General features: G+C 43.7%; 1 protein-coding gene across 1 annotated transcript in view; it reads left to right on the top strand.

Annotated features, from left to right (window-relative positions):
- Positions 1 to 382: 382 nt before the first annotated feature.
- The window catches only part of LOC142663604 (neurotensin receptor type 1-like), a 28,517-nt gene continuing 12,903 nt past the window's right edge, over positions 383 to 15,996 (top strand). The window contains exon 1 of the mRNA XM_075842352.1: positions 383 to 557. The gene's annotated coding sequence lies outside the window, so the exon portion shown is untranslated. The remainder of the gene's footprint in view (positions 558 to 15,996) is intronic.

The raw sequence follows: 15,996 nt of genomic DNA, 5'->3' as shown, positions 1-15,996 counted from the left end.
CATATTCTGCAGATGGGAGCCAGTTTGCCGTCCGACAAGCATGAACAGGAAATCCACTAGGCATTTTACCTTCTACAGCAGGTCTCTTGTATTATCGGCAGTACGTCTAATAACATTAGATTAATGAAGCTACTTTAGAAGTGGGATAAAGTTGTAGCAACACTTTAAGTCATTCTTAGGATGTCCGAGAGCTTCTATATAACACTATGAGCACATGAAATGATGTCTGGTTGTAATACAGCCCTATGTCAGACATGAATCACACGCTGGAACAATACCCAGATCAGATCACCCCCAAACTTCTTTCATGCACTTCCGAGAATGTAAAGCAGAATCATTCTCCTCCCAGCTACCAATGGGCACAGCTACAGATAAGGGTTATAGAAGTGTATAGTGCGGGTTTGCAATCCATGGCATAGGAGAATATCCTTACCTCCCCCATCTGCCCTCTCACCGCATCATATAGTAAATGCATTTTATTCTGAGAGCAACAGCTGAATAGAGGATTTTCTGTAACCAACAGGCATCAGACAAAGCAACATCGTCTCCGGTCTACTGTAAGTAGCAACTCCTTCATCATCACTATGTATCAATCATTTATATTCCCATACATCATATCCATGAATATCTTCTCTTGGCTGGCTGATATATATGTATTTATGCGCATCTCAATCCCATCTATCAAATAGAATCTATTTTTATATGCTCAATAAACTGGAACATTAATTGACATTTTAGAATTCAGGGAATTGAAAATCTTGAAATCTTAAAGATATCTCAAATCAAGATACTAATTACTAATCTACTTTATTATGGAATGGAAATCACATTTAAAGGGGTAGTGCAAGTAGGTTTAATGTTTGATCGGGCTTGTATAGAAGGCTTTTTGCCCTTTATAGAAACAAAAAAAGAGCACTATATGGGAGCAATTTTTTATTTTTTTCTATATGAAGGCAGTCATTTCAATTGAAGATGCCCACAGGGATGCTGCTGCCCAGGGTAGAGCGTAACTAGAACTGGCACTGAACTTGTGTCTGATCCTGGTCGTATGGCTTGGTTGAGCCACATTTGCTCGATCCTGGGGTAATGTTTCCCTGGGGTGGGAGTGGATGCTTGCCTGGAGTAAAAGGGCAATAAGCTGAACCTCTATGGCTCTCTTCCAGGAAAGTGGGAAGGAACCCAAAATTTTTTGCTTGTACCCTTTAAATTATTTATAATACGCAATTTTATGGAAACAAATTACTCAACAATATGGCTATAAACTTTATTTCTTGGAAAGGGGGTACATTTTTTTATTCACAAATGCATTAAATAAAATAAAAATTATTGCAGATCTTTTTAAAACTGATGCAAGCTGTATTGATTTTTTGCATCAGTTCTCAAATAAGGGGTTATCCAGGATGTGATTTTTTTTTTTACTAGGGGCTGGAAATGAAATCAATAAACAAAAAAAGCAATACTTACCTATTCTTGCCCGTGGCGATCCAACACTGGCACTCCCGGTGGTTGCTTACATGAACGTAGCATGTAACCGCTGCAGCCAATCAGAGAGCTCAGCGGGGATCACTGGTGATGAGTCGTATTTCTAGCATAATACCAGAAATAGAACAGATGACCGCCGAGCCCTCTGATTGGCTGCAGCGGTCACATGCTACACGCATGTAAACATGGGAGTGCCACCGGAGTGTCAGCGCTGGATCGCCAGGAACAAGGATAGGTAAGTATAGCTTTTTTAATTTATTTATTTTCTTTTTAGCCCCTACTAACAAAAATTGCACATCCCGGATAACCCCTTTAAAGGAATAGTGTAAGTATAAAAAACAGCGACACTTTTGTCCATGGGATGTGATTGGTAGCCACTTAATATATAATGGGGCAGATTAACTGCTGTGTCTGGGTCTAGAAAGTGACAAAAAATTAGCAAAATGTTAGCATAAATTGGAGCAGCTTGGCGCAATATTGATGTTTGCACATCACTAGACACTTTTTAATAGTGTTCCGAAAAAGGGACGTAACATGGCGGGAAAAAGGCATGGCTTACAGGGAAGAGGCGTGGCCTAAAATATGCAAATATTCACCAGACATGCCTAAAAAAACTGGCACAAAATTCTGGTTCAAACAGGTCATGTAAGATGCGCCAAAAATATCACGCAGCACAAACAGCTGAGATAATTTGGCGCATTTTGTGCCTGTTCTAAGTTTACTCTAATGTCTAATGGACAATTATTAGATAGCATCAGTAAATGTGGGCCAATGTGGTCAAGGGGGATATATGGCACTTACTTATATACTGTGTTTAGAAGTTTGGCGCCGTTTTATTGCATTTCGAAGCACCACCACTGGTTACCCAGGTCTTCTCCCCAGTCAGTCCCTCTGTTCTTGTCCCGAAAATGGCCGCTGATGGAGGGAAATCCCATCCATCAGCGTCTTCCATTTCTTGTGCAGTTTTTACCCACTTCTGTATCCAACTCGGTCTTGTCCAGGAGCCGTTCTCCAGTGTATAGAGCACCTCCGTCTAAACCAACTTCATATGTGTTACGCCCTAATCTCACGTTCAGTATTTTACACGGATTCCGCATTAAATTCTGCATGGAATCCACGTGGAATCTGCCTCCTATTGTTTTCAATAGGAATAAAATTGAAAAATCAGCGTCAATATGTGACATGTCAATTATGGTCACATAGTCCGTACGGAAAATTCAGCAGATTTCACACATGGATTAGCTCAATTGAATGGGGCTCACCACGTGTCGATCTGCCGCACAACAAACTGCAAATCCGCGGCAGATAAGCTTCGGCTTTCTGCAGTAGATTCATGTGAACATAGCCTTACAGCTGTTGTATCAAGGCAAGCACCCCTGATCCATTTGTTTACTGACCCCCTCTATCCGGAAATACTATAGAAGGGAACGCTTTTTTTTTTTTTCTTAGATATTGCATATGCATGAATGAGATCCATTAGCAGATCCATTCCTAGCTACACAATACATGTAAGCAGCCAATGTAAACTCCACTTAACGCTTTGTCAACGTACAATACAGAAACTGTGGACTAAATTCAACAGCATTGAATGTCTCTATTCTAATATCAAAGGTGGAAGATGGTGTTATCCAGTGTTTATGCAGCTGCGATTCAAGTAATGGATATTATTAGTTAGAGATTCATTCACGAACACTGGAACAGCGGCTTTTAGAGAACCACTTGTATGTAAGTTCAATTAGACGTGCACGGTTTTCACGCACCCATTACTTCAATGGGTGCGTGATGCGTGAAAAACAGCCAAATATAGGACATGCCGTGCGTGTCATGGAGCGGACACACGCTGCGTGAAAATCACAGACTGTATGAACGGCCCCATTGACTAACATAGGTCCGTGCGACGTGCGTGAAAATCACGCGCGTAGCACGGACGTATTATACGTTCATCTGAATAAGCCCTGAGGTGTGTAAAGACACACCCCTATTGCAAGGGGAATGGTAACACCCAGTTGTCAATTTATTCATACATTTCTAGGAGGAATAACAGAGGAACAGCACAATGCAGAGTTCTAAGAAATTATGTTCCAGAATTGTTTTCATGGGGAATACAAGTATTTACTAAAACAGACATGTCAGGAGAGGTCCTCTTTAATGGCATATCCCTGGGATGATATGTGATCGGTTTGGATGCCAATTCTTGGACCTCGAAGAACAATGATTAGCTTTGGGTCCCTCTGTGCTCGCTTGAGCGCTTTGGCTTTGACCAGGCACAGCGCCACACTCAATTTGCATCTGGTTTCGCAACTCAAGTAAATGGTGCTGAACAGTGATCATAATATAGTTACATTTTACCTATACTGTAAAAAACAAACGCAGGCTGGGAGGGCAAAAACACTTAATTTTAAGAAAGCCAATTTCCCCAGGATGAGGGCGGCAATTCAGGATATAGACTGGGAAGAACTAATGTCAAATAATGGAACACATGATAAATGGGAGATTTTCAAATCTACTTTGAGTTATTATAGTGCAAAATTTATTCCTATAGGTAACAAGTATAAACGACTCAAATTAAACCCCACATGGCTTATACCTTCTGTGAAAGGGGCAATACATGACAAAAAAAGGGCATTTAAAAAATACAAATCTGAGGGTACAGCTTTAGCCTTTGTAAAATATAAAGAGCTTAATAAAATCTGTAAAAATGTAATAAAATTAGCAAAAATACAAAATGAAAGGCAGGTGGCCAAGGATAGTAAAACAAATCCTAAAAAATTCTTCAAGTATATAAATGCTAAAAAGCCAAGGTCTGAACATGTGGGAACCCTAGATAATGGTAATGGGGAGTTGATCACAGGGGATCAAGAGAAGGCAGAGTTACAAAATGGGTTCTTTAGCTCTGTATATACAACAGAAGAAGGAGCAGCTGATGTAGCCGGTGCCAGTGCTGTTAATATATCAGTTGATATACTGAATTGGATGAATGTAGAGATGGTCCAAGCTAAATTAAATAAAATAAATGTGCACAAGGCCCCAGGACCAGATGGGTTACACCCTAGAATTCTTAAAGAGCTTAGTTCAGTTATTTCTGTCCCCCTTTTCATAATATTCAGAGATTCTCTAGTGACTGGTATAGTGCCAAGGGACTGGCGCAGGGCAAATGTGGTGCCTATTTTCAAAAAGGGCCTAGGTCTTCCCCGGGTAATTATAGACCAGTAAGCTTAACATCCATCGTGGGGAAAATGTTTGAGGGGCTATTGAGGGACTATATACAGGATTATGTGACAATAAATAGCATTATAAGTGACAGCCAGCACGGTTTTACTAAGGACAGAAGTTGTCAAACTAACCTAATCTGAACCCCTGAGGACGCTGCATATGTAGCGAAACATGTCGGGGGGGCTCTTTGTTTTATTTTAATACATGCTGGAATTAGGGCAAATACTATTTAACAATTTAACAATCTAACTGCCTAGTAATCCGTTGTTGGTCTCGGTGACCGCTGAACCTGCCTGTATGCAAATACAGACGACAGACATATGTGCTCACTGGTATAGCTACTGTTCATACAGACGGTACACTGCTACCACCACGGACGATACAGACGGCAGGCACACGTGCATACTAGCATAGCCACGCACGGCTATTATCCCTATCCATGCATTGAAAATTTTAACCCTATGTGTTGGTTTTGTCTGTATGTCTGTTTGCTGCAATAGCATAATAAAGATTATTAACTAAATTTAATGGTAGTTGGGAAATAGGGTTCTCTCTGCCTTTGGCATCTACTTGTAAATCATAAACTCAATAACAGCATGCAATGTCAATCAGCTGCTTCAAAGGCCAGCAGGATATTGTCGTGTATTAAAAGAGGCCTGGACTCACGGGACAGGGATGTAATATTACCACTTTACAAAGCATTAGTGAGGCCTCATCTAGAATATGCAGTTCAGTTCTGGGCTCCAGTTCATAGAAAGGATGCCCTGGAGTTGGAAAAAATACAAAGAAGAGCAACAAAGCTAATTAGGGGCATGGAGAATCTAAGGTATGAGGAAAGATTGAAAGAATTAAACCTATTTAGCCTTGAAAAAAGACGACTAAGGGGGGACATGATTAACTTACCGTATATGGCGGCGTATAAGACAACTGGGCGTATAAGACGACCCCCAACTTTTACCCTTAAAATATAGAATTTAAGATATACTCACCATTTCGTGCAGGAGCGCTTCACTATGGCCATCGGCGGCAGGACCCAGGACTCTCTGTCTCTTTGAACTCGCGCATGCGCAGATAGGCTGCTTCATCGCGCGAGATCTGAGAGGCAGGGAATGAGAGGAAAGGGCGGGCCAGAGGATCTTACAGAGATGTTCCCTGGCGGCTAATACCGGCTTCCCTCAGATCCGTGGCGGATTCCGTGCATCCCGGGAGCCTGTGTACCGGACTGCAGGCTCACAAGGTAACACACAACCTGTGTGTAGACAATATGTAGACTAGGGATGTCACGATACCAGAATTTGGACTTCGATACCGATACTTCGTTTAGTATTGCGATTTCGATACCAATTTCGATACTTTTGCCAACAGTAATAAAAAAAAAATTCTTCCGTTTTCTGATGTGAGGCGCGACGTGTGATGAATTTTGAACGCGCCTCACATTAATAGTAATTAATCCCATCATGTTTCTCAGTCATATTGGGTTAATGTGCGAGGTACATGATGGGGTTAATTACTATTAATGTGAGGAACATGGAGGTTAAATTCATCCTCGCACCTCGCGCCTCACATTAATAAGTGAATGAAAGCCGTGTTTATTTAATTTTTTTACAGCGCACACATCATAAATGATGCAAAAACATTGTTGTCCGCGCCATTACTGAATGTGTGTATTTTATGTATTGAGACTTATTTTAATGTTTATTGTAAAAAAGGTGAATGTGTATTTTTTTTAAAATTTAACAATACTTTGTTTTTACTTTATTTTTAAACTTTAATGTACTGACATATATCAGATATACGCCAGTACATTAGCCTGTGGACGGATAATACACAGGCAGTTGTTAGGACATACCCAAGTATGTCCTAACAACATGAAATATGGTAAGACAGCCCTGGGGTCCGTCAATAGACCCTGGGCTGTCTGCCCATATATGGTATGGCCCTCGATCGCGTCACAGGAATTCCCTGTGACGCGATCCAGGGGCATCCCCCCTTCTCACTTTCCCCAGAATGATGCAGTCAGCTGTGATCGCAGCATTCAGGGGAATAACGGCGGAGATGAGCGGTTTCTCTGATCTCCGCCGTTATAGAGCGGGGCTGCGGCTGTGTAATACAGCCATTGCCCCGCTCCTGACAGGAAGTGCGCGCGCGGTCAGCATGAGGTGATGCGGCCGGCACTGCACTAATGAGCGGCAGTTCAGGCACTGAAGACAGAACATGGGGGTGTTTTGTAGCGCGCCCGCCATGTTCTGTCTCCAGTGCCGCCGCTCATTAGTGCAGCGCTGGCCGCATTGCATCATCCTGACCCCGCGAACTTATCATGACTCAGGAGCGGGGCTGTGGCTGAATTACACAGCCGCGCTCCCATACATTCATGTGTTACTATACTGAGCTGTGCGGCTGCGCAGCTAAGTATCGAAATACAGGAAATAGCGGTATCGAACCATTTAGGGATGCACAGTATCGAAACAGTATCGAAGTTTCGATGCACCGTGCATCCCTAATGTAGACAATATCCGGCATATAAGACGACCCCACACTTTTGACATTTTTTTAAGGGTGTAAAAAGTCGTCTTGTACGCATATATACACGGTATATAAATATATTAATGGCACATACAAAAAATATGGTGAAATCCTGTTCCTTGTAAAACCCCCTCAAAAAACAAGGGGGCACTCCCTCCGTCTGGAGAAAAAAAGGTTCAACCTGCAGAGGCGACAAGCCTTCTTTACCGTGAGAACTGTGAATCTATGGAATAGTCACCGCAGGAGCCGTCACAGCAGGGACAGTAGATCGGTTTAAAAAAGGGTTAGATAATTTCCTAGAACAAAAAAATATTAGCTCCTATGTGTAGAATTTTTTCCTTCCCTTTTCCCTTCCCTTGGTTGAACTTGATGGACATGTGTCTTTTTTCAGCCGTACTAACTATGTAACTAACTATGTAACTATGTAACTATGTAACTGCAATACCAGACAGGGCGCAATGACGAATGTGAGCCTGTGTCTGGTAAAACCCAAAGGGCTAGAGATGATAAAGAGGTACCAGCAATCAGAATCCTAGCGATCACATATTGTTTGCCCAACCTAGAATATGACGTCAATAATTAGACGGAAGTCATTTAATGGAAAATTGCTTCAAGGGGTGAAAATCTCTGTAAATACGGCACCCAATGTAGCACACGGAGGCCAAAGAGCTCCGTACTAGGGAGCCAGGAGGCCTACGTGCACTGCTGTAAAGGCTCTGCACACATGGCTTTGCGTCCTCAGGGTATGTTCACACACAAAATGAAAACCGGCCGTAAAATACAGAGCTATTTTCAAGGGAAAAGAGCCTCTGATTTTCAGCCGTTTTTGAAACCACAAACTATTTTGAGGCGTTTCTTGCAGCTGTTTTTCTATTGAGACAATGAAAAATGGCTCCAAAAACGGCTCAAGAAGTGACATGCTTGTCTTTTAACGGGGCGTTTTTTTACGCACCGTTATTTGAAAAACGGCTGAAACTAAGCCGTATGAACATACCCTTAGGCCGGATTCACACGAGCGTGTGCGTTTTGCGCACGCAAAAAACACGGCGTTTTGCATGCGCAAAAGGCACTTAGAAGCTCCGTGAGTCATCACCATATGATGCGCGTCTGCCTGCTTTTCGCGCAGCCGCCATCATTATGACACTCCGTTTGGATGTTTGCTTCCGTGTGGTGCGCGTGATTTTCACGCACCCATTGACTTCAATGGGTGCGTGATGCGCGAAATACGCACAAAGAACGGACATGTCGTAAGTTTTTCGCAGCGGACTCACGCTGCGTAAAAATCACGCACCTGTATGCACGGCCCCATAGACTAATATAGGTCCGTGCGACGCGCGTGAAAATCACACGCATTGCACGGACGTATATCCCGTTCGTCTGAATAGGCCCTTACACATACAGCCAAGCAAGCTTTGGGAGGACTTATCTGACATTTATAGGATATCCATTTGGGAAAACCCCTTTAGAGTATACTGGGTTATAGCAAGTGAGTCATGAGCTATAGAAGACGAAAATCTAGCCTTTTGATACATTTATTTTCACTATAAAAAATTCTATTGATCACCATGGAAATATTAAGCAAATTTGTGACTTAATGAACCAACAGAACTGCTAAGGAGCAATCACAGGTATTCTCAACGACGGTCGAGGCTTCTCTCTAATGGCACTTTAGTTCTAGTCTTTTGAAATAGTATGAAAGCATCATTAAAAATACAAGTTCATACTAAGCAATCTAAGCCGAACTGCCCCCAAGGTGCAGGCTGGGTAAACTACTGGGCCTCCTTCACAGTATTTGAAGTGTTTTTAAGACTTTTATAAATATATATGTTTTTGTTTTTCTTTATTTTGTACAGGCTTTTTTCCTTTTTTATTTTTTTTTATTTTGTACTGGATTTTTTCTTTTTTTATTTTCTTTCAAAGTTCTATTGAGAAGCATCTGGAGAAAAAAAAAATGCCATACCTAGAGCACGCTGCTTTTTTTTTTTTTTTTTTTACAAAAAGACCACTGACCCCACCAATAAAACCTACAAAAACAAAACAAGAACAAACTAACATCAAGCTGCAGTATTGTAGCCCCCAAAAAATGTGCAAAAAAAAAAAAAAAAAGCTGAGAAAATGCAAAAAAAAAAATGCTGCAAATCGCTGAGTGTGAAACCAGCCTAAGGCCTCGTTTACACGAGTGTGATATACGTCCGTGTGACGCGCGTGCTTTTCACGCGTGTCGTACGGACCTATATAAGTCTATGGGGGCAGTGCAGACAGTCCGTGAGTTTTGCTCAGCGTGAGTCCGCTGAAAAAAACTCACGTCATGTCCTATCTTTGTGCGCTGTTCGTGCATCACGCACCCATTGAAGTCAATGGGTGCGTGAAAATCACGCACACCGCACGGAAGCACTTCCGTGCGAACAGCGTGATTCGCGCAACAGCTGTCAAACTCTGAATGTAAACAGAAAAGCACCACGTGCTTTTCTGTTTACAAACATCCAAACGGAGTATCATAAAGATGGCGGCTGCGCGAAAATCACGCAGCCGCGCATCATACGCTGATGACACACGGAGCTGTTAAGTGCCTTTTGCGCAAAACGCACACGCTCGTGTAAATCAGGCCTAAAGATGACAACCACTATTCAGAGCATGCCAGTGAGAAGACACAGAGTTCTCTTAAAGAAATGGGGAGTGCACACACTGACACTGTCCAACGAGTGCTGATAGGATCAGATTATGTAGAGAAACACATAGTGATAAGGGAATGGTAACGCCCAGTTGTTAAATCATTCCTACATTGCCAGGAGGAATAACAGAGGAATAGCATACCGCAGAGTTCTAAGAAAAGATGCTAATGCATTGTTATTAATTGGGGATTACAAGTATTTACTACAACACACCTGGCAGGGACACAGACAGGTTCTCATTCATTTGGTCATTCACATGCAATAGCTGTCGGCCTAATGCTTGCTGCTATAAATATACACGCTCATCCAAATGTACATATATTTTAATGGGGAGAGGGAAATCAGGTGCTGCCAGACATCCATTATCTTCCACTGTAATAAAGGATTAGGCAGGTTTAAATCCAGAATACCTAATCCCTCTGCATCTAATACATCTGCCGTTGCGGAGAATAAAGGCCGTTTACACACGCCAATGACCAGGGAAACGAGCGTTCATCGGCTGATCTGCTCGTTTATGCAGCAATAAATATTATCATTGACTGTAGCACATCTACCTCTAATAAGGATCGCTCGTCCCCATACATAACCAAGCAATGCCCCTTGTGAAAGGAGGAAACGAGCGCCACTTAACGAGCTGTCTCGTTGATCGTCACACGTTTTCACGGCCCATATAGGGCCATGTAATAGGACCTTTAGGGAGCCACCATTCATGGACAACTTTTTTCTCGTGTATGGCCAGCTCTAGCTCAGGTCTAAAGGTGGCCATACAAATTAGATATACGCACGTTGAGAAATTGGAGCATGACTTGGCATCAGCGTCTCCCTCTCCGTGTAAACTTCTTGATTTCTGTGGTTACTTGTAAGCATAGTTGACCAGTTAGGTTATGTTCACACGCTAGACTAAAAACGTCTGAAAATACGTTTTTTCAGACTTTTTTTTTAACCATTCCTGATTTTCGCAGCGTTTTTCACGCCGTTTTTTTTTTAGCTGTTTTCAATAGACTATGAAAAACAGCTCCATTGTGGTGTAGTATAGAGGAGCGGTCAGTTCTCCTGTGTGGTGTAGTATAGAGGATCAGTCAGGTCTCCTGTGTGGTGTAATATAGAGGATCTGTCAGCTCTCCTGTGTGGTGTAGTATAGAGGAGCTGTCAGCTCTCCTGTGTGGTGTAGTATAGAGGACCTGTCAGTTCTCCTGTGTGGTGTAGTATAGAGGATCTGTCAGTTCTCCTGGGCGGTGTAGTATAGAGGATCTGTCAGCTCTCCTGTGTGGTGTAGTATAGAGGACCTGTCAGCTCTCCTGTGTGGTGTAGTATAGAGGAGCTGTCAGCTCTCCTGTGTGGTGTAGTATAGAGGATCTGTCAGCTCTCTTGTGTTGTGTAGTATAGAGGATCTGTCAGCTGTCCTGTGTGGTGTAGTATAGAGGAGCTGTCAGCTCTCCTGTGTGGTGTAGTATAGAGGAGCTGTCAGCTCTCCTGTGTGGTGTAGTATAGAGGACCTGTCAGTTCTCCTGTGTGGTGTAGTATAGAGGATCTGTCAGTTCTCCTGGGCGGTGTAGTATAGAGGACCTGTCAGCTCTCCTGTGTGGTGTAGTATAGAGGATCTGTCAGCTCTCCTGTGTGGTGTAGTATAGAGGACCTGTCAGCTCTCCTGTGTGGTGTAGTATAGAGGATCTGTCAGTTCTCCTGTGTGATGTAGTATAGAGAAGCTGTCAGATCTCCTTTGTGGTGTAGTATAGAGGAGCGGTCAGCTCTCCTGTGTGGTGTAGTATAGAGGAGCTGTCAGCTCTCCTGTGTGGTGTAGTATAGAGGATCTGTCAGTTCTCCTGTGTGGTGTAGTATAGAGGACCTGTCAGCTCTCCTGTGTGGTGTAGTATAGAGGATCTGTCAGCTCTCCTGTGTGGTGTAGTATAGAGGATCTGTCAGTTCTCCTGTGTGATGTAGTATAGAGAAGCTGTCAGATCTCCTTTGTGGTGTAGTATAGAGGAGCGGTCAGCTCTCCTGTGTGGTGTAGTATAGAGGATCTGTCAGCTCTCCTGTGTGGTGTAGTATAGAGGATCTGTCAGTTCTCCTGTGTGATGTAGTATAGAGAAGCTGTCAGATCTCCTTTGTGGTGTAGTATAGAGGAGCGGTCAGCTCTCCTGTGTGGTGTAGTATAGAGGACCTGTCAGCTCTCCTGTGTGGTGTAGTATAGAGGAGCTGTCAGCTCTCCTGTTTGGTGTAGTATAGAGGATCTGTCAGCTCTCCTGTGTGGTGTAGTATAGAGGATCTGTCAGCTCTCTTGTGTTGTGTAGTATAGAGGATCTGTCAGCTGTCCTGTGTGGTGTGGTGTAGTATAGAGGAGCTGTCAGCTCTCCTGTGTGGTGTAGTATAGAGGAGCTGTCAGCTCTCCTGTGTGGTGTAGTATAGAGGACCTGTCAGTTCTCCTGTGTGGTGTAGTATAGAGGATCTGTCAGTTCTCCTGGGCGGTGTAGTATAGAGGATCTGTCAGCTCTCCTGTGCGGTGTAGTATAAAGGAGCTGTCAGCTCTCCTGTGTGGTGTAGTATAGAGGAGCTGTCAGCTTTCCTGTGGGGTGTAGTATAGAGGAGCTGTCAGCTCTCCTGTGTGGTGTAGTATAGAGGACCTGTCAGTTCTCCTGTGTGGTGTAATACAGAGGATCTGTCAGTTCTCCTGGGCGGTGTAGTATAGAGGATCTGTCAGCTCTCCTGTGCGGTGTAGTATAAAGGAGCTGTCAGCTCTCCTGTGTGGTGTAGTATAGAGGAGCTGTCAGCTTTCCTGTGGGGTGTAGTATAGAGGAGCTGTCAGCTCTCCTGTGTGGTGTAGTACAGAGGATCTGTCAGTTCTCCTGTGTGTTGTAGTACAGATGATGTCAGCTCTCCTGTGTGGTGTAGTATAGAGGATCTGTCAGTTCTCCTGTGTGGTGTAGTATAGAGGATCTGTCAGCTCTCCTGTGTGGTGTAGTATAGAGGATCTGTCGGCTCTCCTGTGTGGTGTAGTATAGAGGAGCTGTCAGCTCTCCTGTGTGGTGCAGTATAGAGGATCTGTCAGCTCTCCTGTGTGGTGTAGTATAGAGGATCTGTCAGTTCTCCTGTGTGGTGTAGTATAGAGGATCTGTCAGTTCTCCTGTGTGGTGTAGTATAGAGGATCTGTCAGTTCTCCTGTGTGGTGTAGTATAGAGGATCTGTCAGCTCTCCTGTGTGGTGTAGTATAGAGGATCTGTCAGTTCTCCTGTGTGGTGTAGTATAGAGGATCTGTCAGTTCTCCTGTGTGGTGTAGTATAGAGGATCTGTCAGATCTCCTGTGTGGTGTAGTATAGAGGAGCTGTTGGCTCTCCTTTGTGGTGTATTATAGAGGCTCTGTCAGCTCTCCTGTGTGGTGTAGTACAGAGGATCTGTCAGCTCTCCTGTGTGGTGTAGTACAGAGGATCTGTCAGCTCTCCTGTGTGGTGTAGTATAGAGGATCTGTCAGCTCTCCTGTGTGGTGTAGTATAGAGCAGCCGTCAGCTCTCCTGTGTGGTGTAGTATAGAGGAGCTGGCAGCTCTCCTGTGTGGTGTAGTATAGAGGATCTGTCAGATCTCCTGTGTGGTGTAGTATAGAGGAGCGGTCAGTTCTCCTGTGTGGTGTAGTATAAAGGACCTGTCAGCTCTCCTGTGTGGTGTAGTATAGAGGATCTGTCAGCTCTCCTGTGTGGTGTAGTATAGAGGAGCTGTCAGTTCTCCTGTGTGGTGTAGTATAGAGGATCTGTCAGATCTCCTGTGTGGTGTAGTATAGAGGAGCGGTCAGTTCTCCTGTGTGGTGTAGTATAAAGGACCTGTCAGCTCTCCTGTGTGGTGTAGTATAGAGGATCTGTCAGCTCTCCTGTGTGGTGTAGTATAGAGGATCTGTCAGCTCTCCTGTGTGGTGTAGTATAGAGGAGCTGTCAGCTCTCCTGTGTGGTGTAGTATAGAGGAACTGTCAGCTCCTCTGTGTGGTGTAGTATAGAGGCTCTGTCAGTTCTCCTGTGTGCTGTAGTACAGAGGATCTGTCAGCTCTCCTGTGTGGTGTAGTATAGAGGCTCTGTCAGTTCTCCTGTGTGCTGTAGTACAGAGGATCTGTCAGCTCTCCTGTGTGGTGTAGTATAGAGGATCTGTCAGTTCTCCTGTGTGGTGTAGTGTAGTGGATCTGTCAGCTCTCCTGTGTGGTGTAGTATAAAGGACCTGTCAACTCTCCTGTGTGGTGTAGTATAGAGGAGCTGTCAGTTCTCCTGTGTGGTGTAGTATAGAGGATCTGTCAGCTCTCCTGTGTGGTGTAGTATAGAGGATCTGTCAGCTCTCCTGTGTGGTGTAGTATAGAGGAGCTGTCAGCTCTCCTGTGTGGTGTAGTATAGAGGATCTGTCAGCTCTCCTGTGTGGTGTAGTATAGAGGAGCTGTCAGCTCTCCTGTGTGGTGTAGTATAGAGGATCTGTCAGTTCTCCTGTGTGGTGTAGTATAGAGGAGCTGAGAGTGCCTGAGAGAAACCTTCTAAGATAGCGAACCAGGGTATGAGAGTCTTTGCATTCCCAAGTTAATAGGTCACCCTTTAGTAACTCAACTTCATTCTCACACTGTATTTAGGCATTATAGGGGTTACGCCCAGTCATTGTAATAACATAGTAAGATTGCCCAGTGTAAAACTCCTTGTTGTCAAATCATAGAGCACCCCTCTTATTATAGAATATCCCCGTTATGTCTCTCCAACAATCCACCTGTAATTGTAAGATATTAAATTAATTAGCTGTCCCTTATATGCAGTCTAATAGACAGTAGGATTCAGTTGGCTGCTTTTGAGGTGCAAACTTGCTTCCCATATCAGGGTCGAACCCAGCATTTGTGTGTGTGGAGCCCACGGTAGAGAATTTAGCCACTTGAATGTAGGCATCTCTTCCTGCGCCAATCTCTACAGCCAAAGTTTGGCACAGGAGGACATGTACAAGTTGCGTTTACCAGGTACTCAGAAGTGTATCATTAAAAACTGGGCACTTGTTTGGCAATGGGTTTAGTAGTCAGGAGCCGCACAAAAGAGTCCTGGGACCCGCATGTTGCTCCAAAGCCACTCTGTACATCGAATTCAACCAGGGCAAGGGAGACGATGCGGATGAAGGGAAGGGGGATGGTTAAATCATTAAAGATACATTATAAAATATATTCACTTGTATAGTGCAACAGCTTGATTAGGTTATTGTGAAATTAGAAGAAGTCATTGCACGCCCATAGTCCTGCTTTCTTATGTGGCTGGGTAGACCGTGGGCCCCCAATGTGTTGGGCCAGGTTGCACTTACTTCTTCTACAACCCTTATAGCTGCGGCACAGGAACTGGTTCTCAGCAAAATGCTATTATGGTGACTCGAACTGAAAACACTGTAAAAAAAATTGTTCTATATAATAATAATAATAATAAAAATAATAAAAAAACATAAAAAAACACCAGTTTAACCATCATCCGACAGCAACTTAGAAAGGTGACCAGGGCACGATTCATTGGGATAAGTACATCGGACTGGAATCATTAGCGCATGGTCTAGTTATCGACCTGCTGAGTCACCGTGTTTAAGTAATACATTTCCCGTAGACTTAAGCCGTCAAGCATTTAATATTGATTGGCAAATAACAAACTCGCTAATTTCAATCAACCGACATTGTCAAAAAATTTATCTGATGAATAAGCTGCAGGGGCGGGAAAATGGTCTCACGCTGCTATGCGCGCGTTGATCAGATTTTACTTGTTTTCAGATGTAATCATTTAATAACTGTTAGAAAACTTTGCTTCCATGCCTTTACATTTCTTGTACAATTTACCCAACAAGCACACTCTGTACAGTGGCGTACATAGAAGAGAGGGGGCACCATAGCAAAGATGAAATTGGGCTCCTAATAATGCTGCCGGGTTTTGACAGAAGGGATTCCTCTTCCTTGTCCTTTCCACAGTTACTTGCCAAATTTCCAACCCTTGGTTTGCTAAAAATGCAGTTTCTGCGGGGAAGGAATCCTGCTCAGGTTCTTGCCACCCCATAGCAAAGGGGATGGGGCTGAGCAGTCTCTCTCCAAGGGCCCATAGCAGATACGTAGGATGCCTCTATGCTGCGTATGCCC

The sequence above is a fragment of the Rhinoderma darwinii genome, chromosome 11 (assembly GCF_050947455.1).
Source record: "Rhinoderma darwinii isolate aRhiDar2 chromosome 11, aRhiDar2.hap1, whole genome shotgun sequence".
NCBI lineage: Eukaryota > Metazoa > Chordata > Amphibia > Anura > Rhinodermatidae > Rhinoderma > Rhinoderma darwinii.
The sequence above is the reverse complement of the archived record's forward strand: the minus strand, read 5'-3'. Positions and strand labels throughout refer to the sequence as shown.